Below are 27,324 nucleotides of genomic sequence, written 5' to 3'. Positions count from 1 at the left end.
AAACAGAAATAATAGAAAAGAAGATATAGTAATAGAACATATCAATGAAAGAATAGAAGAAGAGATATAGGAATAGAAGAAAGGTATAGGAGATACTACTCTTTCAGTAAAATAATATTTTCTCATGTTGCTTCTGATCGTTCCCCCAACTAACCTCAGATTGTGACCCCTTGTTCTTGTGTTCACTTTCCTATTAAAAACACTTCCCTCCTGAACCTTACTTAACCCTTTAACATATTTAAATGTTTCAATCATGTCCCCCCTTTTCCTTCTGTCCTCCAGAGTCCAGACTATATGTTTAGTGGATTAATTTTTCTTTTGGAAATTAATATGGAATTACAGGATGATGATTCTATCCATTCAGGTATAACTGAGGTCGGGAAGACAATGGCTTCCGATGTTTGCCTCTTGGCAAGATCAACATACTGTCCTTGTGGCCATGAGGCTTTTTAAAAAATAAAATAAAAACCTTTCCTTGGTCCCAGATCACTCATCTCTTCCTCCTTGACCCCTGGAAAAAGCCAGATTTTTGTTCCTGCTAATGCTTCTTTAATCATGGCTTGGATATCTACTTTATTCTTGAACACATCCGATGAATGGAAGTTCGCCATTTCTATAAGTAATTGGTTTCATTATCCAACTCCTCTTCTCCTTTATGAAGTTTAATTGGAGCCTTGCTTTTCTTTACTTCAAATGCACGATTGGCATTTTGGAATAATGGAGCCGAGTTTTGACCCGATCACGGTGAAAAGATCTTGACCACAAACTTGACCTTCAAATATCAGATGACTTGCACTGTTAAAAAAAAAGAGGGAACAAATGTATCCCTTGTTATAAAGCAGAAGGTTACAGATAATGAGCTGAAATCATAGGGGAACAAGATTTTAGCTAAATGTTTCATGGGATTTCCTAAATCGGAAAGGACAATTGGATGATGGATCATATTGTCTGGAGAAATTCTCCTTCATTGAAGATATCTGAATAGAGATCGAATGGCCACTTAGCAAAATAACTTCAGCAACATCATATGTCTCCCCCACCTTTCAGAAGGCCAAAAATCAGAACATACAGGGTGCGTTCCAAAAGTAATACAATTTTTTTAAAGTAATTTATTGAACAGATTTGCACAAACACTTATAATTCTTCAAAGTACTTCTCCTTGGGCCTCTACACATTTTTTCCAGCAACTCTGCCATGACCAGTACATGCCCTGGAAGACGTCTTCAGATGTTTTCCAATCAGACCTCTTGCAATTGGAAGATGTCTTGCAATCAGACCTCTTGCAAGGTCTGATTGGATCTCTTCTATGGACGAAAAGCACGCCTTGCCACAATGTGCTACAAGTCCGCGAGTTCCTGGCCATACACCAGGTGCCAACGCTGCTCCACTCCACCCTCCCTATAATCCTGATGACACCCCAGCAGACTTCTTTTTGTTCCCAGCCCTGAAAGGAAGCCGTTTTCATTTGGGAAAATGGCATGTGACTTGTCATATTTCAAGGACCTGGATGGTAACAAGTGGTGGCGAGAGAATCATGCTAGTAAATCTAAGGTAAACATTTGAGTTGACAGCTCTTTGCTGAAATACCAATTAGGGACCAGTTTGAAATGCAAATGTGCCAGAGGTAAGGCAGTGGTCTGTTAGCTCTACTAAATGCATTCTTTTTCATTTTTCTTCGCAATTACAGTCCCACCAAGACTTGGTCTACAAAGTTGTGTTGAAAAAATGTAGGTGGTACAGTGTTTTCCTAATTGCTTCTACTCTTTCTTTCTCTCTTTTTTTCTTTCAGAATGTAATTGCACAGTATCATTTAGGTCTTTTTTTAAAAAAAAGAATTGCGTGAAATTTAATGAGGTTGGCTCTTGGGTAAGACAGTAATGTTTCATCTGATCATTTAGCATACGGCAGGGATGGAAGTCATGTCAAAAATTCAGAACTAACTCTGCTGATCTCTCTCTCTCTTACACACACAAAAGAAAGAAATAATGTGCTTTAATCATTTTAATCATTATCTAGAGCTGAACTTTTATAGCAATGAAAGAAAATTGAGCTACTTGCCTAATCTGTTATCCTACTGAACCTTGTGGGTTCAGTACAAAACCTTAAAATGTGACTGTGCTCCTCAACAAATCGTGCTGTCTATCATTTGTCTCTTTTGGGGCTATTCAAATAATGTGACTTAATCAACTGAAAAAAGAGTCCTAGCACCTATTTGAAAACTTATCTTGGCCATTAAGCCACTCCCACCCAGTCACTTTAAGCCACCCCCTGCTCACATGATTGTCAAGCCCCTCCCACCTGGTCACATGGCCAGCGAGCCACTCCTACCCAGTCACATGACCATCTAGCCACACCCACACAATAAGCCATGCCCACAGTGTGGTAGTAAAAATTTTTGCAGCCGTTCACTGACCATAGTTTTATGTACAGTATGCTTGTGTTGTATGGTTTTAAAAACAGATATTTTAGATGTTTTTAAATATTACATTTGTTACATTGTTATATTGTTACTATTGTTGTGTGCCGCCCTGAATCTGCGGAGAGGGGCGGCATACTAATCTAATCAATTATTATTAATTATTATTACTTGTATATCCTCTATAACCGGAAATGGGCAGCCAAAAATTTTACTGCCACACTATGGGTGTGGCTTATTTTGTGGGTGTGGCTTGATGGTCATGTGACTGGGTAGGAGTGGCTTGCCGGCCATGTGAACAGGTGGGAGTGGCTTGAACAATCATCGTCATGAACTGTTAAGTCCTCGACTTACAACCTTCCCAGTGTCAGTCGCTGGGGTGACAATTTGCTTTGCGTTTCCCGCGCTCTTCTTCCTGGGTCGCCCCCCTGCCTCAGGCTGGGTAGCTAGGCAAATGGGTGCTGCCAGAAGCATAAATGCTGCCAGCACCACTTCCACCCATGCCTTCTGCTTGCACCTCAGGTGGGAGGTAGCCACGGGAGGCTGGAGGGGAGCCAGGCAGGAGAGAGGGAAGCTCGTCCGAGGCCAGAAAGGAGGAAAGAGGAAAAAAGCAAGGAGCGCAGACGCAGCAGCAGGGGAAAAAAGGAGAGCTGAGCCAAGACAAGTAATCTGTTGTGGTTAGCTCTGGCCCTGCTCCTGCCCCAAGGACTGTGGATGTGGGGGAGACATCCACATGCTGCAGGCCTGTTTTGCACCCGGTGGAATCTGCTGATGAAGGCTCCTCTGACCAAGAAGACATGAGTGACAGGGAGGAGGAGAGTGTGGCAGACAGTTCAGAAGGAGATCAAGTATCTCTCTCCTCCTTGGATTCGGAACAAAGTTAATGATACAGCCACGCATGCGGAGAGCGATGCATAGGCAGCCACAACTGAGAGATTATTATCAAAGAAAATGAGGCCACCTGTGGTTGGGTGGGGCTGTGGTCATTAGTGAGGCTGCTATAAAGAGCAGCGTGTGGGTTTGGCCATTGTGCAGGATTATCTGATCCTTGTGTTTCGTGACTGCCTTGCTGACTTCGACCTTGGTGTGTTGCTTTTTCCCCGCTTTGAAACTAAACCAGGGCAAAGTGTGTTTCACTTTGTGAAAGAAGAAGGACTGTGAATTGCCTCACAGCTGCAAACTAAGTATCTCAGAACTGATAAGGGACTTGTACCAATTACCAGTTTGTTTGGAGACGAGTGCTCTTTGCTATACCAAAAGAGGGCTTGGTTTAAGTGAATTTTCATTATAAAGAACATTGTTTTGAATTTTCAAACGTGTGTGTGTCTGAAATTTGTACCTGTGAATTTTTGGGAGGATTCTACCAGAGAGCCCGACAGAACATAATCCAGAAAATGACTTCCGGCGATCAGCTGGAGCTGCGCACGCATCTTCATTTCTGCCGGTGGAACTGTGTTCCACCCCGTCCTGCCTGCTGCCCAACCCTGTCTATAACTATTATCAGGATAAAATACGTGCACACCCATATATCTTAGAAGGAGCTGGTAAGTTCTAAACTACTTAGGGCACAATATTGTGTCTGTCACAATATTGTGAACATTGAAGTGAAATTATAGAAAGAAGAAAGTATCTTTAGGAGATATTAACAATGCATAATTATCACCTCAGATGTTGAATTAGTGCAATGTACTAAACAGGGGCGCAATCCCATTACCGTTGCTACCAGTGCGCAGCACGCCCATCTTTGATTATCTTATATGCACGCTTGCGCATCAAAGCATGTTTGTGCTTCTGCACATGCACACGAAGCAAATTTTTGCGAGGGGACGCACGTGGGTGAGATTTCAGTGATGCTTTTGTATTATTATTTTGTAAGCTACCCTGAGTCTTTCAGGATTGGGTGGCATAGAAACATAGAAACATAGAAGATTGACAGCAGAAAAAGACCTCGCGGTCCGTCTAGTCTGCCCTTGTACTATTTCTTGTATTTTATCTTAGGATGGATCTCTGTTTATCCCAGGGATGTTTACATTCAGTTACTGTGGATTTACCGACCACGTCTGCTGGAAGTTTGTTCCAAGCATCTACTACTCTTTCAGTAAAATAATATTTTGTCACGTTACTTCTAATCTTTCCCCCAACTAACCTCAGATTGTGCCCCCTTGTTCTTGTGTTCACTTTCCTATTGAAAGCACTTCATTCCTGAACCTTATTTAACCCTTTCACATATTTAAATGTTTCGATCACGTCCCCCTTTTCTCTTCTGTCCTCCAGACTCTACAGATGGAGTTCATGAAGTCTTTCCTGATAAGAACTCAATAGAATGAATAGAAGTTGAATAAGTAAATAAAACATTGCTGTTATCTCATTGTGAGCTGCTCCGAGTCTTCAGAGAGGGGCGGCATACAAATGTAAAAAATAATAATAATAATAATAATAATAATAATAATAATAATAATAATAATAATGTATGGATCATCGACATCCCAATCCCAGGAGACAGCAGAATTGAGGAGAAGCAGCTAGAGAAATTAAGTGAAATATGAAGATCTAAAAATTGAGCTGCAACGACTCTGGCATAAGCCAGTGAAAGTGGTCCCAGTGGTACTTGGCACGCTGGGCGCAGTGCCAAAGGATCTCAGCAGACATTTGAAAACCATCGGAATTGACAAAATCTCCATCTGTCAATTGCAAAAGGCCGCTTTACTGGGATCGGCAAACATAATTCGCCGCTACATCACGCAGTCCTAGGTGCTTGGGAAGCGCCCGACTGGTGATGGAATACGAAATCCAGCAAAGTGATCTCGTTTGCTGTGTTGTACTAACATAATAATAATAATAATAATAATAATAATAATAATAATAATAATGATCAGGAGGAGGAGGAGGAGGAGGAGGAGGGAGGGAGGGCAAATGCTATCTTCTCGACTCAAGTTCATCCAACAATGAAGTTTTATAATCATGGGACTTTGCTTCAATTATTTTTCATTTTCCTTTTACCTGGTGATTTTCACTTGGGAAGAGAAATCTCTGCCTACTTAATGAAAGGATAACAGAACTGAATTATAAGCGCAACTTCTTTAAGCAGCCCAGACTGTCAGCGGTGGTGAAATTATTCAGCACGGAGGTTGTGTCTTCACCACGGCTTATGCTGACAAAAGGTCAGCACCATTGCGGCACAAATTAGCTCACTGTTGTCATAAGTATCGCCAGACACAGTAGGTGATGCTCAAAAGACACAGCCTGGGAACCAGGCGGGAGGAGTGAAAAATGCTTTTCATTTTCTCAAAGTGTAGTAGGGAATTTCTCCCGGCCCTTCGGCATTAGATGGCAGGTGAGCGGATAGGAGCCGGCAGCTCTTAGCTTGTTTTGCCGGTCTCGTCCAGTTTTTGGACCTTTTTGCTTCCGTGCATGTGCAGAAGCCAAAAACCCCTGGAAATTACGTGGGTGTCTTTGCAAATCACAAATCACACGCCAGCCTTCTGCTGCACGAATCCCAGCAACCAGTTAGGTCCCACAGAGTGGGTCTTCTCCAGATCCCGTCAACTAAACAATGTCGCTTGGCGGGGCCCAGGGGAAGAGCCTTCTCTGTGGCGGCCCCGGCCCTCTGGAACCAACTCCCCCCAGAGATTAGAATTGCCCCCACCCTCCTTGCCTTCCGTAAGCTCCTTAAAACCCACCTCTGCCGTCAGAGAGATTTCAGTGATTTTTTGGTCCTGCGCGTGTGCAGAATACGAAAAAAAATACTGAAAAGGTTGTGTGCAAATCTCCCAGCTAATTTCTCCTTAGTGCTAAGTTGCTTCTCCCCTTGTTTAGTTTCCACCCATTGCTTCTTGTTCTATCTTCAGGTGCTTTGGAGAATAGATTGACACCCTCTTCTTTGTGGCAGCTCCTGAGATACTGGAAGGCTGCTATCATGTCTCCCCTGGTCCTTCTTTTCATTAAACGAGCCATGCCCAGTTCCTGCAATTGTTCTTCCTATGTTTTAGCCTCCAGTCCCCTAATCATCTTTGTCGCTCTTCTCTGCACTCTTTCTAGAGTCTCAACATCCTTTTTGCATCGTGGTGACCAAAACTGAACGCCGTATTCCAAGTGTGGTCTTACCAAAGCCTTATAAAGTGGTATTAACACTTCGCGTGATCTTGATTCTATCCCTCTGTTAATGCAGCCTAGAATTGTGTTGGCTTTTTGGCAGCTGCTGCACACACTGGCTCATATTTAAATGGTTGGAACTCCTGTTTTTTATTTCTGGAAACATTTATTTTGGTCGTTCGTGATCTGGTATCTTTCTACATTCCAGGCAGAGGTCTTTAACTCATTTAATTTCCATCCCCTAACTCTCTTAATCGGAGCGCAAAATGCCATGAATGAACGCTGATTGATCTATGTTAATTCTCTAACTCTTGTTTGGCGAAATTAATAATGAAACTACACAGATATTATGATGGGCCAGGAGATTAATACCGGAGCAAATAGCACTACTCTTTTATCCTCTTCAGCAGTAGCTATGGAGGAATAAACCTGGCCTGAGAGACATCTGGAAATACTAGGATAGAAAAAAAACGGGCGCTTCGCTAGCAACGGAAGTCTGGAGGTGGGGTTTCCCAGCGAAGGGAGCATCAGTGAAATCGCAGCATCGCAAAAACACAGAGGTCGGAGGTGGGGTTTCGAGGACTTCAGTGTTTTTGTGATGCTGCGATTTCACTGATGCTCCCTTCGCTGGGAAACCCCACCTCCGGACTTCCGTTGCTAGCGAAGCACCCATTTTTGCGCTGCTGGGATTCCCCAGCTGGGATTCCCCTGCAGCATTGCAAAAACACAGAAGTTCGGAGGTGGGGTTTTCCATGGAGGGGAGCCTCAGGGAAATCCCAGCAGTGCAAAAACGGGTGCTTTGGCTGGCAAAAGGGGTGAATTTTGGGCTTGCATGCATTAATCGCTTTTCCATTGATTCCAATGGGAAACATTGTTTCATCTTACAAACTTTTCACCTTAAGAACCTCATCCCGGAACCAATTAAGTTTGTAAGACAAGGTATCACTGTATTTCACAATTCAATTTATGTACATCATATTTAATAGAAATAAGAATAGAATAGAATAGAATAGAATTTTAATTGGCCAAGTGCAATTGGACACAGAAGGAATTTATCTTGGTACATCTCATCCAAACTTCTCATCCAAGAAGAATCTTCAGGATCTTTAAAGAAAAAAACAGAAAAGTCCAGTTGCCTCTTGAAAAAGCACTTTTGGGGCACAGTCATGGCCTGGGTCACTGAGAATTTCCATAGACATCTGGCAAATTAGTGTGTTTTTTAAAAAAGTCTACTTAATTAAAATGAAGCAGGTTATCAAAGAAGAAAAGGGATAAAAATAATTTAGCTTCGTAACAATAAAAATTAAGAAATATATTGGTTACCGGGGGGGGGCCCTCCCCAACCCCTGGTCCGCGAACTGACATCAGTGTGAAAATGGTCAAAAAGTTATTTTGGTTCAGCGCAACTTTCTGTTGTAACTTTGCTAGCAGCCGTTGCAAAATACTGTCATTTAGATTAAAACTGACGTTCTGAAATTTGCCTGCTCCTGATTCAATCTATCTTTCTGTTCCTGGTTTGTCAGTTTCGACAACACTATAACAATGTTCAACATCGTTCTTGAATCCGTATTTCTTTTTGTTTAATAAATATTATTATTATTATTATTATTATTATTATTATTATTATTATTATTGTTATTACTATTATTATCATCACTATCACTATCACTATCACTATCATTATCATTATCATTATCATTATCATTATCATTATTTGGTCAGGAGGAGAAAGTTTTGTCCGCAGTGCTGAGAATAGCTTTTCCAAAATCTCGGAGCCCTTCTGCAAAGAACGGTTAAATTCTTCAGCCGTGATCTGATCAAACGCCTCTCACTTCTTCTTTTTTTGTACACATAATTTATTCACAGCTTTCTTGTAAGTTCATTACCTGCAAATTGGCACCCACCATCGCCAATCTTTCATGGAGATGGGATGAAGGCTAATTTCTCTCCATGCTTACATTCCACTGATTAAAGAGAGATCCCTATTGAGAGCCCCCATGTTTTCTTCACTCCTTGGCAACTAAGCAGACTAAAGTTACATGAGAGAGATCCACTGGTGTTAGCTTGACATCCTTCCTCCCTTCATTTCCTCCCTCCCTCCCTTCCTTCCGTCCATCTTCATTCATTCATTTTATTCTTCCATCTCCTTTTCTTTCTTTCCTTCCTTCTTTCTGTTATTTCATTTTCATTCATTCATTCATCATTCATTCATTCACTCACTCACTCATTCATTCACCCATTCATTCTATTCTTCCATCTCCCTTCACTTTTCATTCCTTCCTTTTCCTTCCCTCCTTCTTGCCTTTTATTCTTCCATCTTCTATCCCTTCTATCCTCCCATCCTCCCTTCCTTTCATCTTTCCATCTTCCTTTTTTACTTCCTTCCTTCCCTCCTTCTTTATTTCTTTCCTTTATTCTTACATGTCTCTACCTTTTCCTTCCTTCCTTCCTTCCTTCCTTCCTTCTTTCTTTCCTTTTATCCCCCCCCCCATTGAATGCCATTGACCCTACTCAAACAGCTTATAATTTGTGGCGATACCTCTAACATCACCAAACAATATTTGCCTATCTCAGGTCTTTGAAAGGACTTGATCGGTGGATAAAAATGCCAAATCCAGTATAAACAAATGGCTGACTGGGACCGACAATAATAAAAAGAAATACCAACAAATTATTTTTATTTCTGAAGTTTATGATGTGATTGTGAACATTTATGTTTAAAGTAGGAATGTTTACCAAGTTTTAAATAGAAACATAGAAGTTGACGGCAAAAAAAGACCTCCTGGTCCATCTAGTCTGCACTTATACTATTTCCTGTATTTTATCTTAGGATGGATCTATGTTTATCCCAGGCATGTTTAAATTCAGTTATGGTGGATTTACCAACCACATCTTCTGTAAGTTTGTTCCAAGCATCTACTCCTCTTTCAGTAAAATAATATTTTCTCACGTTGCTTCTGATCTTTCCCCCAACTAACCTAGATTGTGCCCCCTTGTTCTTGTGTTCACTTTCCTATTGAAAACACTCCCCTTCTGAACCTTATTTAACCCTTTAACATATTTAACATATATAACATATATAAAAATAAATAAAATAAATAAATAAATTCCCAAATTCCAGGAGAGAAAGGGAGGGAAACTAAAGCTATAGTGGTATCTCTACTTATGAACTTAATTCATTCCATGACCAGGTTTTTAAGTAGAAAAGTTTGTAAGAAGAAGCAAATAATGTGTGCAATTGGGGAAACTACTGTTTTCTCCCAGGAGATTCCTAAAGAGGCCCCATGGAGGTTTCTCCCTGCCTTTTCTGACCCTGTTTCCTCCCAGGCGATTCCTAGACAGGCCCCATGGAGGCTTTTCCCTGACTTTTCCGGCCCTGTTTCCTCCAGGGAAATTTCTAGAGAGGCCCCATGGAGGCTTCTCCCCACCTTTTCCATCCCTGTTTCCTCCCAGGAGATTCCTAGAGAGGCCCCACGGAGGCTTCTCCCCACCTTTTCTGGTTACAGTTTCGCAGGGTCGGGTTTGTAAGTGGAAAATGGTTCTTGAGAAGAGGCAACAAAATCTTAAACACCCGGTTCTTATCTAGAAAAGTTTGTAAGTAGAAGCGTTCTTAGATAGAGGTACCACCGTACTTCTACAGCAGAAAAGAAATCCCCAAGCAACAGTAGAGGTTTAGGACTTTCTACCTCTGGTTCTTTCTTCTTCTGTCTTGGGATTCAGCCTACCTTTCTTCTCTTTCTTCTTGCCTCTTAATCGGCTACCTCGTCGGGATAATTGATTAATTACGAGAAACCTTTTCCAGTTAATTAAGAGGTGCTGTTAGCACAGTGTGCCCCCATTGTGGCTCAATTAATTTGTTCTTCCTGGGGGAGGGGAGAAGAGGAGAGAGAAAGAGGAGAGGGAGAAGGTGGGGGGAAGGCCACCCAAGGAGACTCTCCTGGAGCTTCACTTAATGTCAATGAGCCAAATCTGGCATCATTCAATGGAACTAATTAGGCAAAAGAAGCCCAAACACATCCATTATGTTGAAGACAACATGTCAAGGATGCCCAGGTTTTGTGGGGGGAGGGGGGTTTGCCTTTTGTTAAGCAGAAGGACTATGTGCAGACATTGGATCACAAAGCATAGACTCTACTTGGGTCCTTCCTTCCTTCCTTCCTTCCTTCCTTCCTTCCTTCCTTCTTCATATGCCACTCATTTCCTACCTTCCATCCTTCTTACCTTCCTTCTTTCCTTCTTCACATGTCCCTCAATTTCCTTCCTTCCTTCCCTCCATTTCCTTCCTTCCTTCCTTCCTTCCATCCATCAATCCATCCTTCCTTCCTTCCTTCCTTCTTCACATGTCCCTGATTTCCTGCCTTCCATCCTTTTACCTTCCTTCTTTCCTTCTTCACATGTCTCTCCATTTCCTTCCTTCATTTCTTCCTTCCTTCCTTCCTTCTTCACATGTCCCTCATTTCCTTCCTTCCTTCCTCCCTTCCTTCCCTCCCTCCATTTTTCACATGTCCCTTCTTATTCATTTCCTTTTTCCCACCCTTCCTTCTTCACCTGTGCCTCCATTTCCTTCCTTCCTTAGGTCTCTAAACCTAGGAAAGACTAGTTTCATATGGTATTCTATTACGAATGGATGAGTGGAGAGCTCTTCTAGTAAAGTATCTCTGGACATTTTTTAGAGCAGTGTTTTTCAGCCAGTGTGTCGCGGCACATGGTCAGGTGTGCCGTGAGAGGGGAGAGAGAAAGAGAAAGAAAGTAAGAGAGAGAGAGAGAGAGAAAGAGAGAGAAAGAAAGCAAGAGAGAGAGAAAGCAAGAGAAAGAAAGCAAGAGAGAGAGAAAGAGAAAGAAAGAAAGCAAGAGAGAGAGAGAGAAAGCAAGAGAGAGAAAGAAAGCAAAAGAGAGAGAGTGTGTGTGAGAGAGAGAGAAAGAGAAAGAAAGCAAGAGAGAAAGAGAGTGAGTGAGAGAGAAAGAAAGCAAGAGAGAGAGAAGGAGAGGAAGGGAGAAAGAGGGAGAAATGAGAGAAAAAAGGGGAGAAAAAAAGAGAAATGAGAAAATGATTGAGGCAGAGAATGAAAGGAAAGAGAGAGAAACAAAAGAGAGAGAGAAGTGAGGCCTATACCAATCTAGACAAATGGCTCGCCAATCTCTTCTTTAAAACCTGCAGTGTTAAGAGCACCCACAATTTCCAGAGTGGAACTGACTTTCAGGCTTAAAAGCAGGACTAGCACCCATTCTCTCTCTGGTTAATAGAATTGGCTGCTTCCTCAAACGCTATACTTTTCCCCCCACTGGAAATCCATTAAAAGGCATTGAAGAGTCTTCAGTTCAACCTTAAGTAGATTCATCACTGAGCAAAAAAACCCTGACTTACACGGCTTCTCTTTCAGCCCCATTATTCTGCGACTGGGGAATAATTGTCTCACCCCCTCTTCAATTTCGATTCAGTCTCTCTGCAAATGTAAACAAATCCAGTTTAGCTCTGGTTGTGATGCCAGCCGCTGTTATTTTTTCTGTGTACAGCACCCTGCACAGGTTTTTTTCAAAGACAGAGTTGGCCCTTGGATCACACACACAACCCACACTCAGTAAAAGACCTTGGGATACTAATATCGAATGACCTAAGTGCTAAAGCCCACTGCAACAATATCGCCAAAAAAGCTTCTAGAGTTGTTAACCTGATCCTACGCAGCTTCTGCTCAGGCAATCTCACACTACTCACAAGAGCCTACAAAACTTTTGCCAGACCCATCCTAGACTACTGCTCATCTGTCTGGAACCCATACCACATCTCAGACATCAACACCCTTGAAAATGTCCAAAGATATTTCACCAGAAGAGCCCTTCACTCCTCCACTCGAAACAGAATATCCTACGAAAATAGACTAACAATCCTGGGCCTAGAAAGCCTAGAACTACGGTGCCTAAAACACGATTTGAGTATTGCCCACAAGATCATATGCTGCAACGTCCTACTGGTCAATGACTACTTCAGCTACAACCACAACAACACAAGAGCATGCAACAGATTCAAACTTAATACGAACCGCTCCAAACTTGACTGTAAAAAATATGATTTCAACAGTTGAGTTGTCGAAGCGTGGAATTCATTACCAGACTCAATTGTGTCAACCCCTAACCCCCAACATTTCTCCCTTAGACTCTCCACGGTTGACCTCTCCAGGTTCCTAAGAGGCCAGTAAGGGGCGTACATAAGTGCACTGGTGTGCCTTTCGTCCCCTGTCCAATTGTCTTTCCTTTCTCTCACCTATCATATATATTCTCTTCCTTTCATATATCCTCTCCTCTAAGTTCACTTTTACCCTTATATATATTACTACATGTCTATTTTTCTTCCTATGTATTTGTGTATTGGACAAATGAATAAATAAATAAAAATAAATAAATAAATACATAGAGAGAGAGAGATGTCAGAAATAAGTTTATTTCTTGAAGTAATATTACAGCACAAGAAGATGGTTTGTAACCCTAGGAAAGGCTGATATAAGCCATAATCAGCATGTAATCATGGGTTTATTAACTGTCCTGCAACCTCATTGGCTGTCACCTATATAATAGGAGTAACACCCTGGCATGGGTGTGGTTTGTTATAGAGAACCTAAGAACCTAAGAAGAGCCCTGCTGAATCGGACCAAAGCCCATCAAGTCCAGCATTCTGTGTCACCCAGTGGCCCACCAATTGTCCATGGGGATCTTGAGCAGAAAGAGAAGGCAAGACCTTCCCTTTCTCTCGACTCCCAACAAATGGTACTCAAGGGAATCCTGCCTGCCTCAACCAACATAGAGGCGGCACATGGACATTCGTTTCTATAACCACCGATACACTTGGCATCCATGAATCTGTCTAATCCTGCCTTGAAACTATCAAGGCTGACAGCTGTCACGACCTCTTCTGGAAAGGGAATTCTATAAATCAAGGACCCTCTGGGTGAAGACATATTTTCCTTTATTTGTCTTCGCTTTCTTACCTATGAGCTTTAGGGAGGGGCCCCTTGTCCTAGTATTGAGTGATAGAGAAAATATTTTTTCTCTATCCACCTTTTCTATCCCATGCATGATTTTATACACTTCGAACAAGTCATCTTTCAAGGCTGAAGAGACCAAGGCGTTGCAACCTGGTTTCATAAGGGAGGGGCTCCATTTCCTTGATCATTCTTGTTGCCCTTTTTTGCACCTTTTCCAGTTCCATTATATCCTTCTTGAGGTGCGGTGACCAGAACTGTACACAGGACTCCAAGTGTGGTCTCACCATCGATAGAGTGGTTTGTAGTTAGTGGTTTGTGGGTGGTTGCAGTGGTGGATGTAGTAAGTGTTGTATAATAGTATTGTGCATAGTTTGTTATAGTGGTTAAATGTAAAGGTGATAGTTTATTTAGAGAAGCATTTTGATAAGAAGATAAGAATACTGTGTTCAGTTCTAGAGACCTCACCTACAAAAGGATATTGACAAAATTGAACGGGTCCAAAGATGGGCTAAAAGAATGGTGGAAGGTCTTAAGCATAAAACTTATCAGGAAAGACTTCATGAACTCAATCTGTATAGTCTGGAGGACAGAAGGAAAAGGGGGGACATGGTCGAAACATTTAAATATGTTAAAGGGTTAAATAAGGTTCAGGAGGGAAGTGTTTTTAATAGGAAAGTGAACACAAGAACAAGGGGACACAATCTGAGGTGAGCTGGGGGAAAGATCAAAAGCAACATGAGAAAATATTATTTTACTGAAAGAGTAGTAGATCCTTGGAACAAACGTCCAGCAGATGTGGTTGGTAAATCCACAGTAACTGAATTTAAACATGCCTGGGATAAACATTATTATTATTATTATTATTATTATTATTATTATTATTATTATTATTATTTATTGGATTTGTATGCCACCCCTCTCCGAAGACTAGGGGCGGCTAACAACAGTGGTAAAACAACATGAACAATCCAATTAATAAAAACAACTAAAAAATCTGTATTATAAAAAAACAAACATACACACAAACATACCATGCATAACTTGTAATAGCCTAGGGGGAAAGGATAACTTAACTCCCCCATGCCTGACGACAAAGGTGGGTCTTAAGTAATTTGCGAAAGACAAGGGGGCCGTTCTAATCTCTGGGGGGAGTTGGTTCCAGAGGGCCGGGGCTGCCACAGAGAAGGCTCTTCCCTTGGGGCCCGCCAAACGACATTGTTTGGTCGAAGGGACCCGGAGAAGGCCAACTCTGTGGGACCTTATTGGCCGCTGGGATTCGTGCGGTAGAAGGTGGTTCCGGATGTATTCTGGCCCAATACCATGTAGGGCTTTAAAGGTCATTACCAACACTTTGAATTGTGACCGGAAATTGATCGGCAGCCAATGCAGGCTGCGGAGTGTTGCAGAAACGCGGGCGAATCTAGGAAGCCCCACATATATCCATTGTAAGATAAAATACAGGAAATAGTATAAGGGCAGACTAGGTGGACCATGAGGTTTTTTTCTGCCGTCAGTCTTCTATGTTTCTATGTTTCTAAGTCAAATATATTTTTACAAGAAATCTTGCTGCACTGGTTTTTCATTCAAGACTTCAATTAGGTACATTGTAGTTGTGAACTGTGGCTAGTTGGTGGGGTACCTTCTGTCTGCGCAAAACTCTCCCAACAAGACATACGCACATACACTTTTGCTATGCAGATAAAAACCACCGACGCCCGATTTGGGAAAGGAGAAAGGTGGCTATAGCACGAGGTTCGCTGACCCCATTGTGTGAGCCTCATTTCACAGAGATATAACTCCTGATTGTTTGGCTGAAGAAGAAGAAAGTTCCACCATAAATTCAGTGATATTGAACAAGCAGCCAACACTGTAATAAAAAGATATATCGATTGAGCGTGAGATCTATTCCGTTCCCTTGTATTTCAACAAAACACACCGAAGCCTGGTTAATGTTCTCTTCCTATTGATTGTGGTTCCATTCACACACACACACACACACACACACACACACACAATACATTGTTGGTTATGACCTATAAAGCCCTTCATGGCACCGGACCAGATTATCTTAGGGACCGCCCTCTGCTGCACGAATCCCAGTGACCAGTTAGGTTCCACAGATTGGGTCTAAACAATGTCGCTTGGCGGGACCCAGGGGAAGAGCCTTCTCTGTGGCGGCCCCGGCCCTCTGGAGCCAATTCCCCCCAGAGATTAGAATTGCCCCCACCCTTCTTGCCTTTCGTAAGCTACTTAAAACCCACCTCTGCCGTCAGGCATGGGGGAATTGAGATCCTCTTTCCCCCTAGGCCTTTACAATTCTATGCATGGTATGTATGTATGTATGTATGTTTGGTTTTTATATTAATGGGTTTTTAATCGTTTTTAGTATTGAATTACTATTCTACACTGTTTTATTGTTGCTGTTAGCCGCCCCGAGTCTCCGGAGAGGGGTGGCATACAAATCTAATAAATAGATAGATAGATAGATAGATAGATAGATAGATAGATAGATAGATAGATAGATAGACAGACAGACAGACAGACAGACAGACAGACAGACAGACAGACACACATATACATACATACATACATACATACATACATACATACATACATACATACATAGGTTATCAGAGGTGTCAAACTCAATGTGGTTGCTAGGCAGGCCGATTGGGTGGGTGTGGCTGACTTGATGGCTGTGGCCAGCTTGGCGCCATTCAGTGGGTGTGGCTGACAAGATGGGTGTGGCCAGATGGGAGGTCGTATCCACCTTGACACCCCCCCCAAATTTCCATCATGTTTCCTCTTTGCAGACGGAAACAACATGGGCTAGCCCCTTAAATTTTCAAGGACAGCCCAGTGAGTCAGATCCAACCACACCATGGGACGGATCCAGCCCAGGGACTTTGAGTTTCCCACTCCATGGTCTAGATGATTTTAAAAACCTTGTGTTTATAATTATTTGCTTAATGATCATTCAAAGCTACAGCAAAACTTCAACAAGTCCGAGGGTCGCCCAGAAAGTAATGCACCACAATTTTTTCTTCAACAATTATTTATTGCACACAATGAAACTTACACAGAAGACAGAATGATGTTTCTTCTACACTCCCTATTTTTCCATGTAATCTCCATCCCATAGTATGGCCTTCCTCCAGCGAGACACAAGGGTGTGTATGCCCTGTCAGTACCACTCCTTGTTCTGGTCACGAAGCCATTTCTGCACTGAACCGTCTTCTAATGGCCTCACCTTCTGTACCCAGCGACTAACCGTACTTCTGTCGACTGCGGATTCTCCATAAACTAAACAAACATTTGTGAATGTTCCCAACAGTTTCTTTCTCCGCAGTGAGAATTTCAATGACGACACGCTGCTTGTAACGTACATCACTTACAGACGCCATTTCGAACCAGCTTCAACCGCAACAACACAAGAGCACGCAACAAATTCAAACTTAATATTAATCGCTCCAAGCTTGACTGTAAAAAATATGACTTTAGCAATCGAGTTGTCGAAGCGTGGAACTCATTACCAGACTCAATAGTGTCAACCCTTAGACTATCCACGATTGACCTCTCCAGGTTCCTAAGAGGTCAGTAAGGGGTGTACATAAGTGCACTAATGTGCCTTTCGTCCCCTTTCCAATTGTCTTTCCTTTATCTCATATATCATATATCTTTTCTTCCTTTCGTATTTCTTCTCCTCTACTTTTATATCTTTTCTTTATATATAATACTTCATGGCTATCCTCTTCAATATTCATGGCTATTCTCTTCAATATTCAACTAGACACAAGAACAGTTTTTTTCCAAATGCCATCACTCTACTAAACAAATAATTCCCTCAACACTGTCAGACTTTCTACTAAATCTGCACTTCTATTCTACTAGTTTTTCTCATCATTCCTTTCACCCATTTCCTCCCATGTTGACTGTATGACTGTAACTTGTTGCTTATATCCTAAGATTTTTATTAATATTGCTTCTTCATTGCTTATGACAATCATTAAGTGTTGTACCACATGATTCTTGACAAATGTATATTTTATTTTATGTATGCTGAGAACACATGCACCAAGACAAATTCCTTGTGTGTCCAATCACACTTGGCCAATAAAAATTCCATTCCATTCTATTCTATTCTATTCTATTCTATATGTATTGTGTATTGGACAAAACAAACAAACAAACAAACAAACAAACAAATAAATAAATAAATAAATAACACTGCTGCAGCTACGCTATCTGTCTGACGAAACACAAAATTGACACACGCATTCCTGACAATTCAAATAATGTATATCTAAAGTTTCACTTTTGTACAATTATTTATCTATCTATCTATCTATCTATCTATCTATCTATCTATCTATCTATCTATCTATCTATCTATCTATTTATTTATTGGATTTGTATGCTGCCCCAATTACTATAGGCTGAGGGGGAAAAAGTGGTGCATTGCTTCCTGGGCGACCCTTGTTCAGAAAAAGGCCATTTCCCAAACTCTGATGGGCCCGGGTAGACCCGTTTTTTTGCCCTCCCCAGGTTCCAAAGTCCTTTCCAGCTCTGCTATTCTGTTATTCTGAAATGTTCTACTTCTTGCATCTTCCTGAAGTACCTGCACGATGGGTCATTTCAAACTGACCCAGCTAAATGGGAATGCGTAAACGAAGGCTATTTATCATGTTTGGCTTTAACCGGGCAGTTCCTTTTATTAAATGGCTGCTGTGTCAGACAATTCAAGGTTTTTATGGCCTAGATGCAGTCAAGTCATGTTCGCCATTATTATTTTATTATTATTTATTAGATTTGTATGCCGCCCCTCTCCGGAGACTCGGAACGGCTCACAACAACAAAACATAGTACAAATCTAATGATTAAAAAAACAATTTAAAACCCTTAATATAATAAACAGTCATACATCTTGTTGTGGTTAGCTCTGGCCCAGCTCCTGCCCCAAGGTCTGTGGGGGAGACATCCACATGCTGCAGGCCTGTTTTGCCCCCGGTGGAATCTGCTGATGAAGGCTCCTCTGACCAAGAAGACATGAGTGACAGGGAGGAGGAGAGTGTGGCAGACAGCTCAGAAGGAGATCAATTGAATTTAAACATGCCTGGGATAAACATATATCCATCCTAAGATAAAATACAGAAAATAGTATAAGGGCAGACTAGATGGACAATGAGGGCTTTTTCTGCCGTCAGACTTCTATGTTTCTATGTTTCTAATTATCCAGCTCCTCCTTGGATTCAGAACAAGAGTTAATGATACAGCCACGCATGCAGAGAGCGATGCATAGGCAACAACAACTGAGAGATTATTATCAAAGAAAATGAGGCCACCTGTGGTTGGGTGGGGCTGTGGTAATTAGTGAGGCTGCTATAAATAGCAGCCTGTGGGTTTGGCCATTGTGGAGGATTATCTGATCGTTGTGTTTCGTGACTGTTTTACTGACTTTGACCTTTTGTGTGCTGATTTTTCCCTGCTTTGAAACTAAACCAGGGCAAAGTGTGTTTCACTTTGTGAAAGAAGAAGGACTGTGAATTACCTCACAGCTGCAAGCTAAGTATCACAGAACTGATAAGGGACTTGTACAAATTACCAGTTTGTTTGGAGACGAGTGCTCTTTGCTATACCAAAAGAGGGCTTGGTTTAAGTGAATTTTCATTATAAAGAACATTGTTTTGAATTTTAAAACGTGTGTGTGTCTGAAATTTGTACCTGTGAATTTTTGGGAGGAGTCTACCAGAGAGCCCGACAGAACACATCTCAGATAAAGCATGCATAAAATGGAAACAGCCGGGGGGAATCAATTTCCCCATGGCTGATGGCAGAGGTGGGTTTTTAGGAGTTTGTGAAAGGCAAGGAAAGTGGGGGCAGTCCTGATCTCCGGGGGGAGTTGATTCCAGAGGGTCGGGGCCACCACAGAGAAGGCTCTTCCCCTGGATCTTGTTCTGGATTCTGGTAGAACTTTAGTTACATTTAAAAGAATGCAGGATCTCATAAAGAAAAAAACCCCTTCCATTTTATTTCTCCTCTCTTCCGTATTCAAAATACAATATAGACTGTCACATTCCTCTCTTGTTATCTTTAGCAAGTAGAGCGCCCAAACTTTCCTTTATGCCTCATCCCCTATCTTAACGTTTATGTCTATACAGCTTAGTTCAAAAGCACCAGGAATAGCTGTGAAATAGATAACTTACTCCGGAGCCAAAATGACATACGTCTCATGATAGATTTACAACATTGAAAACTCCACCCTTCTTCCCCGCTGGCTCCCTGACGTGACGAATACATCACTCCAGTAATTAACCCATTCCTCCCCTTAATATATTTTTCCTAATACTTGCTCTCTGCGCTTTTGAACTCTTCTGAAGTGAGGATTTAACCAGTGATTGTCTGTCTCTTCTTCGCTAGAGTCTGGCCTCCCACCTGTTCTGATACCTGTAACCCAGGGCCTGCCACTAATTCATAAACACTATTTGTATCAGAGTCATCAAGCTCTTCATCCTCCTCCAACTGACCAGGAGTATGTATAACAGGTCCCGCCAGACGACATTGTTTCATCGACGGGACCCAGAGAAGGCCAACTCTGTGGGACCTAACCGGTCTCTGGAATTCGTGCGGCAGAAGGCAGTCCCAGAGATATCCTGGTCCAATGCCATGAAGGGCTGTTGGTGGGTTGTAAATGATTAAATGATTAAATGATTAAATGAGGATTCTACCAGAGAGCCTGACAGAACAGCCCATTTCTGGTCTAAGATGATGGAGTGATGTATGGTAGGCTTTTTGCTTCCTTCTCTTCTTACTGTCTTTTTTGAATGGTGTGTAAACATAGTTTATTTCAACGTGTCTTTTGATGGCTGACTTGTCTGAATGCCAAACTTCCAGAATTTCCTAGCATTTTTGCATTTAGCTGGTTCTGGAATGCTCCCGGTTTCCCTGTTGAAATTACGGTCGAGTCCTTTACGGTTCATCATGATCTCTTTGTATAAACAACCTGAAATTAAAACCATGTGCCGAGTGACTATTGCACTCTCCCTGATTGGAACGTGACTGTCAGCACTAATCCAGCTGCTGATCACATCAATTTTCTTTAAAGGATTTTTAACTGATTAACCATTACAAATTGATTAACCTTTGTTCCCAAAGAAAATGAAAATCAGGTTTTGGATACTTGACACAAGGCAGATTGTAATTATAGCTCCTACAATAATGTCTTGTTAGCACTTACCATGCTGGCATGCTTGTAAGTCATTAGATCTTCCATCAAAAGCTCTTCGGCGTCTCTAACCGTTGCAGTTACTACGATGATCTTACAACGCTTTAGGAATGACAACTGGAATTAGCAGCAGCCTTTTCATAGCCTCTGATTTTCCCAGTAGAGTTTCGACAAGTATTGTGGATTAAAAATGCCTCACACTAAGACAGGCACATACAATCAGTTGTTTAATCATAGTTACTGTTCCGTCGGGCTCTCTTGTAGAATCCTCCCCAAAATTCACAGGTACAAATTTCAGACACACACACATTTGAAAATTCAAAACAATGTTCTTTATAAGGAAAGTTCACTTAACCTAAGCCCTCTTTTGGTATAGCAAAGAGCACTCGTCTCCAAACAAACTGGTAATTTGTACAAGTCCCTTATCAGTTCTGCGATACTTAGCTTGCAGCTGGGAGGCAATTCACAGTCCTTCTTCTTTCACAAAGTGAAACACACTTTGCCCTGGTTTAGTTTCAAAGCGGGAAAAATCAGCACACAAAAATTCAAAGTCAATAAAGCAGTCACGAAACACAACAATCAGATAATCCTCCACAATGGCCAAACCCACAGGCTGCTATTTATAGCAGCCTCACTAATTACCACAGCCCCACCCAACCACAGGTGGCCTCATTTTCTTTGATAATAATCTCTCAGTTGTTGTTGCCTATGCATCGCTCTCTGCCTGTGTGGCTGTATCATTAATTCTTGTTCCCAATCCAAGGAGGAGCTAGATAATTGATCTCCTTCTGAGCTGTCTGCCACACTCTCCTCCTCCCTGTCACTCATGTCTTCTTGGTCAGAGGAGCCTTCATCAGCAGATTCCACCAGGGGCAAAACAGGCCTGTAGCATGTGGATGTCTCCCCCACATCCACAGTCCTTGGGGCAGAAGCTGGGCCAGAGCTAACCACAACAGTTACCCTGTAGGATTTCCATTAAACAACTGTTTCTATATGCCTGTTTTAGTGTGAGGCATTTTAATCTATGGCAGAACACTTCATATTTATGATAATTTCAGGGCCGCTAAGGTCACATGATCTCATCCAGGGGTGGATTCCAATTACTGCCGCTACCAGTGCACCTTATGTCAGCTCCAGCGCGCATTGGGAAAAGCTGTTTCACCCTCCAGAGGCTTCAGGGAAGTTTCCTGCAGCCCCAGAGTGCCAAGAACAGCCCAACGGGCAAACCAGAAGTCTGTTTTCCTAAACTTCCGGTTTGTACATTTGGCTGTTTTTTCAGTGGCCCAGTCTTCAGTGAAGCCTGCGCACATGTGCAGGGTTAGGGTTGGGGTTGTGCATATGCGCAGGGCAGAACGAGTGCGAGGGAATAGGTGTGGGCATGTGTGCACACACTAGCTGCCCACCCCCCTGTTGGCACACAAACCAAAAAAGGTTCGCCATCACTGCCTTATACCACTGGAGACAAAAGATTCTCTTATACTCTGAAAAATATGGTAATATGTATGTTCGCCATCTTGAGTTAACCTCAATTAACAAAGGTGTCAGTGCATGGTACTCACCAGTATTTGGAGTTTCCATGTACGTAAACTACCAATTGTAGTTTGTACCTTTATAGATGCAGTATACCTTTAAGGACTTTGGCTGGTTCGCCATAAGAGGGCGCCATAATGATGCTGGATAGCTCATTCATTTTTTGCCTTTACCTTGTGGGTGGAGTATATTCTGCTTTGTGCTGCTATGTGCGGTTTGTTGTTTATTTCTGCTTTGTGCTTGTAAATATATATATTTGTAATTTGACCACATGTGAAAGAAAAACTGGACAGCTTCCTCACACATCTCAACAGCCTACACCCCAAAATACAATTCACCATGGAAATAGAAACCAACAACTAACTTCCCTTCCTTGATGTCCTAATCTACAAAAAACCCAATGGCTCCCTAGGACACACCATCTACCAGAAGAAGACACCCACCCACCGCTACTTGAACGCAAAATCCCACCACCACCCTGCACAGATCAATTCCGTAGCCAAGACCCTCATTTCCAGAACCAAACGCCTAGCCGACAAAGACCACCTGGAACCTGAATCACACAGTCTCACAAATATATTAATTTCCAATGGATTCCAAAGAGAGGCAATCAACAACTTAATCCAAAAAGAGACACCCCCCAAGAACCAAGACACAGAACAGGACAATGGCATCGCCCTCCTCCCTTACATCAAAGGCACTACAAATAAAATCAGCAAAATTCTCCGCAAACACAACATCAAGACAGCCTTTGGTGCAGATAAAAAATTAGCCAACATCCTAAGAAACCCCAAAGACAATATCCAGCTAGAAAACCAGGGAGTTTATCAAATACCGTGTAAAATCTGCCCAGCCACATATATTGGACAAACTAACAGGAGAGTAAATGCACGTGTTGCAGAACATAAGAATGCATTAAGAAAAAAAGAAAAAACCTCCTCCCTTTTCCAACACTTCAAAACTACAGGACATGAAATTGATTTTGACAGTACTAAATTAATTTCCAAAACAGAACACTACAGCAAAAGAATAATCATGGAAGCCATCGAGATAGAAAAACATCCCCAAAATATGAACAAGCGGGATGATACCTCCCGCCTACCAGACATCTGGAAACCAGCCCTCAAACGTATCCCAGCCATAGAAACTGAAACCAGACTCAGAACACACATTGAAAAACAACCAAGTAGCCTGCAAGCTCCAACTACTCAGGATATCACGTCTAATCCACAATCATTAACTAATCAGCATACCTCAGTTAAATCAACGACCCCAGGTGTTACCCCACTGACTCACCAGGAAGTTTCTACACAGCAGGCAATTGCTGAGCCATCAAACCACACCCAGCCACCAGTATTTATAGAAGGAAGGCAGCTCAGGTCTCACTGTGTTTGCCCTAGAACAAGGACAGAAGCACCAGCCTGAAGATGAAAGTTTAGAACTAAGATGCCTTAAACAAGATCTGAGTATTGCCCACAAGATCATATGCTGCAACGTCCTGCCTGTTGGCGACTACTTCAGCTTCAACCACAACAACACAAGAGCACACAACAGATTTAAACTTAATATTAACCGCTCCAAACTTGACTGTAAAAAATATGACTTCAGTAGCCGAGTTGTCGAAGCGTGGAACTCATTACCGGACTCCATAGTGTCATCCCCAAACCCCCAACACTTTACCCTTAGATTATCTACGGTTGACCTATCCAGATTCCTAAGAGGTGAGTAAAGGGTGAGTACAAGTGCACTAGGGTGCCTTCCGTCCCCTGTCCTATTGCTCTCCTATATCTCCTACACCTTTCTTCTATTCCTATATCTCTTCTTCTATTCTTTCATTGATGTGCTCTATTACAATACCTTCTTTTCTATTCTTTCTTAGATATATTTTACTATGAGTATCTCCTCTATAACCTTCATCATGTATTTTACTATGTGTAAAATATAGATATATACCCACTAAAACCCTCATTGTGTATTAGACAAAATAAATAAAATAAAATGACGAGTGGGACCTCGTCGAAACCTCGCCAGAAATTTCTAAATCCTACACGGGAAGAAACCCGAATATACCAAGACCGTCAAGCAAAAGGCATGATAAAAATTAATAAATAAAAATAAGCATCTCCTGGAAGAGAAATCTCTCCCAGAAACAGTAACCTGCCTTGGAAATAATTAAAAATGGCACGATCCTCCCAATTTCAAGACATGCATTTTTTTAACCCATGAAATTTTTTCTTGGAATCAGAACCATCAGTCGGAAAAGCAGCTTCTGAAACCCTAGTTAGGTTTTTTATTTTTTTAAAAAAATTTTTTTACAAACCCCTAGCAAATATTTCCATTTAAATGAGAAAGCCTTATAAGTGCGGGAGCTCTAATTGCACTAATCAGACAACATTCATGCTTTTGCTGGTGCTACATCCGTGCTGTTTTTACCTGCAGCAATCCCACATCCTTGATAACTGCCAGTTCTTAAGCAGCGGAGGCTGGGTGGGGCTGTGGGAAGTCAACTTGGTAGGGGGCGGTGGCAGTGAAGCTAATTGGGATTTAAAGCTAGAGGTTTTACAAAAGTCTGCAGCTTTCTGATGAAAATATGCCTGCCTGGTTTGTCTTTGGGGAAGGGTGACCGCTGAGCCATTAATCAATGGAACGACTTGCCTCCAGAAGTTGTGGGTGCTTCGACACTGGAGGTTTTTAAGGAGAGATTGGACAATCATTTGTTTGAAAGAATGGAATGGAATGGAGTGGAGTATAGAATATAGAGAAGAGGAGAGGAGAATAGAGGAGAGGAGAAAGAATGGAATGGAATAGAATAGAATAGAATAGAATAGAATAGAATAGAAAATAGAAATAGAATGGAATGGAGAATACAGAGTAGAGTAGAGTAGAGTACAGTAGAGTAGAGTAGAGTAGAGTAGATTATATAGAACAGAACAGAACAAAACAGAACAACAGAGATGGAAGGGACCTTGGAGGTCTTCTAGTCCATCCCCTTGCTTAGGAGAGAGAGAGAGAGAGAGAGAAAGATAGAACGATAGAAAGAAAGAAAAAGACACAGTGTGTGTGTGTGTGTGTGGCAAAGATAGATAGATAGATAGAGAGAGAGAGAGAGAGAGAGAGAGAGAGAGAAATGAACTCTCCCTGTGTAAGAGAGAGAGCAAGAATGAAAGAAAAAGAAACAGAAACAGGAAAAGAAAGAGACAAAGAGAAACAAGAGAGAAAGAACAAGAAAAAGAAAGAAAGAAGAAAAGGAAAGAAAGAAATAAAGAAAGAAAGAAAGGATGGAGGGAAGGAGGGAGGGAGGCAAGGGGGAAAGAAAGAGCGAAAGAATGAAAGAACCAAGGAATGAAAGAATGAAAGAAATATGAGAGGGGGGTAGGAGGGAGGGAAGGAGAGAGAAGGAAAAAGGAGGGAGAGAGGAAGAAGAAAGGAAGAAAAAGAGAGAAGGAAGGAAGGAAAAATGGGAGGAAAGGAAAGAGAGAAAGACCAAGAGAAACAAGAGAGAAAGAGAAAAAGCAAGAGAAAGAAAGAAAGAGAGAAAGAAAGAAATAAAGAAATAAAGAAGGAAGGAAGGAAAGAAAAAAGAAAGAAAAACAAAAGAAAGAAAAAAGAAAGAAAAACAAAAGAAAGAAAGAAAGAAAGAAAGAGAAAGGAAATCCAATTATGTGTTAAATGCAAAGCCTTCCAACTAGCGCTGGGCCTTTTGTATACTTTTAGGGTAATTATTTGACCATGGCTTAAATATAATTAAGTGCTGGGGTGAGTCAGTGCTCTTTACCTCTTGCCAAATGCACCATTTTACATTTATGCCGGGGAATTTTTTTTAAAAAAATTATTATTACCCTCCATTCACCGAATGGGCCTTCCTGCTGATCCCTTTCCTCATTAACAGGTAAAGCTGGACCTTAAGTAAGTGACAGAAAGATGGATGACCTGGAATGTGAAAAGAAAGGAGGAAAATTGCAAGAGAAAGAATACAGGTGGGAGTCAAAGCAAGGAATTAATGGGAGGGAGGAAGGCTGAATCAAAGGCTGCCATCGCCATGGGGATGCCGCAGCAAGAAAGCTAGTTTAGCCCTGCGGTCCTGGCCAAGCCTTCAGATAAAAGCTTCCTGGTTAATTGAAGGATTTGACCTCACTTCCATCAATAACATCTCAAGAAACAATTGGGAACAAGCACCAGCATGCCTACCCTCCATGTCCTGATGTTCCCATGTGCTCCAAACCCTCTCATGTATGTTTATACTTTTGCTGCATAGTGGTACCTCTACCTAAGGACGCCTCTACTTACGAACCTTTCTAGATAAGAACCGGGTGTTCAAGGTTTTTTGCCTCTTCTCAGGAACCATTTTCCACTTACAAACCCAAGCCTCCAAAAGTGTAACTGGAAAAGGCAGGGAGAAGCCTCTGTGGGGCCTCTCTAGGAATCTCCTGGGAGGAAACAGGACCAGAAAAGGTGGGGAGAAGCCTCCGTGGGGCCTCTCTAAAAAGCTCCTGGGAGGAAGCAGGGCCAGAAAAGGTGGGGAGAAGCCTCCGTGGGGCCTCTCTAGGAATCTCCTGGGAGGAAGCAGGGCCAGGAAAGGTGGGAAGAAGCCTCCGTGGGGCCTCTCTAAAAATCTCCTGGGAGGAAACATGGCTGGAAAACGCGGGGAGAAACCTCTGTGGGTCTCTCTAGGAATCTCCTGGGAGGGAACAGGGCCTCCACCATCCATATAGTTTTCTAGGACTACAGGGAGGGAGGAATTAGGAAGGAAGGGAGGGAGGGAGGGAGGGAGGAAGGAAAGAATGAAGGAAAGAAGGAGGGAAGGAAGGGAGGAAGGAAGGAAGGGAGGAACCATGCCAACCAGGAGGTCTGCTTCATCAAGCCGTTAGTGTGGAATGAATATTAGCCCTTCTGTCCAACGGACCAAAAACTTTCCTTTTAAAATATTTATTTATTCATTGATTCATTCCTTCATTAAGAGAAGGGAGGAGATTTTACAACAGCGGTCTTCTGAGATGGAAAAAAAATTAAGTGTATAATGATTTACAAGAAGAAGCTTTAAAGTGCAATCAGCCCCAGTTTTGATCTCATTTGGATGGACATAAAGG

The sequence above is a fragment of the Erythrolamprus reginae genome, chromosome 4 (genome assembly GCF_031021105.1).
Source record: "Erythrolamprus reginae isolate rEryReg1 chromosome 4, rEryReg1.hap1, whole genome shotgun sequence".
Lineage (NCBI taxonomy): Eukaryota > Metazoa > Chordata > Lepidosauria > Squamata > Dipsadidae > Erythrolamprus > Erythrolamprus reginae.
This window is presented reverse-complemented; position numbering follows the sequence as displayed.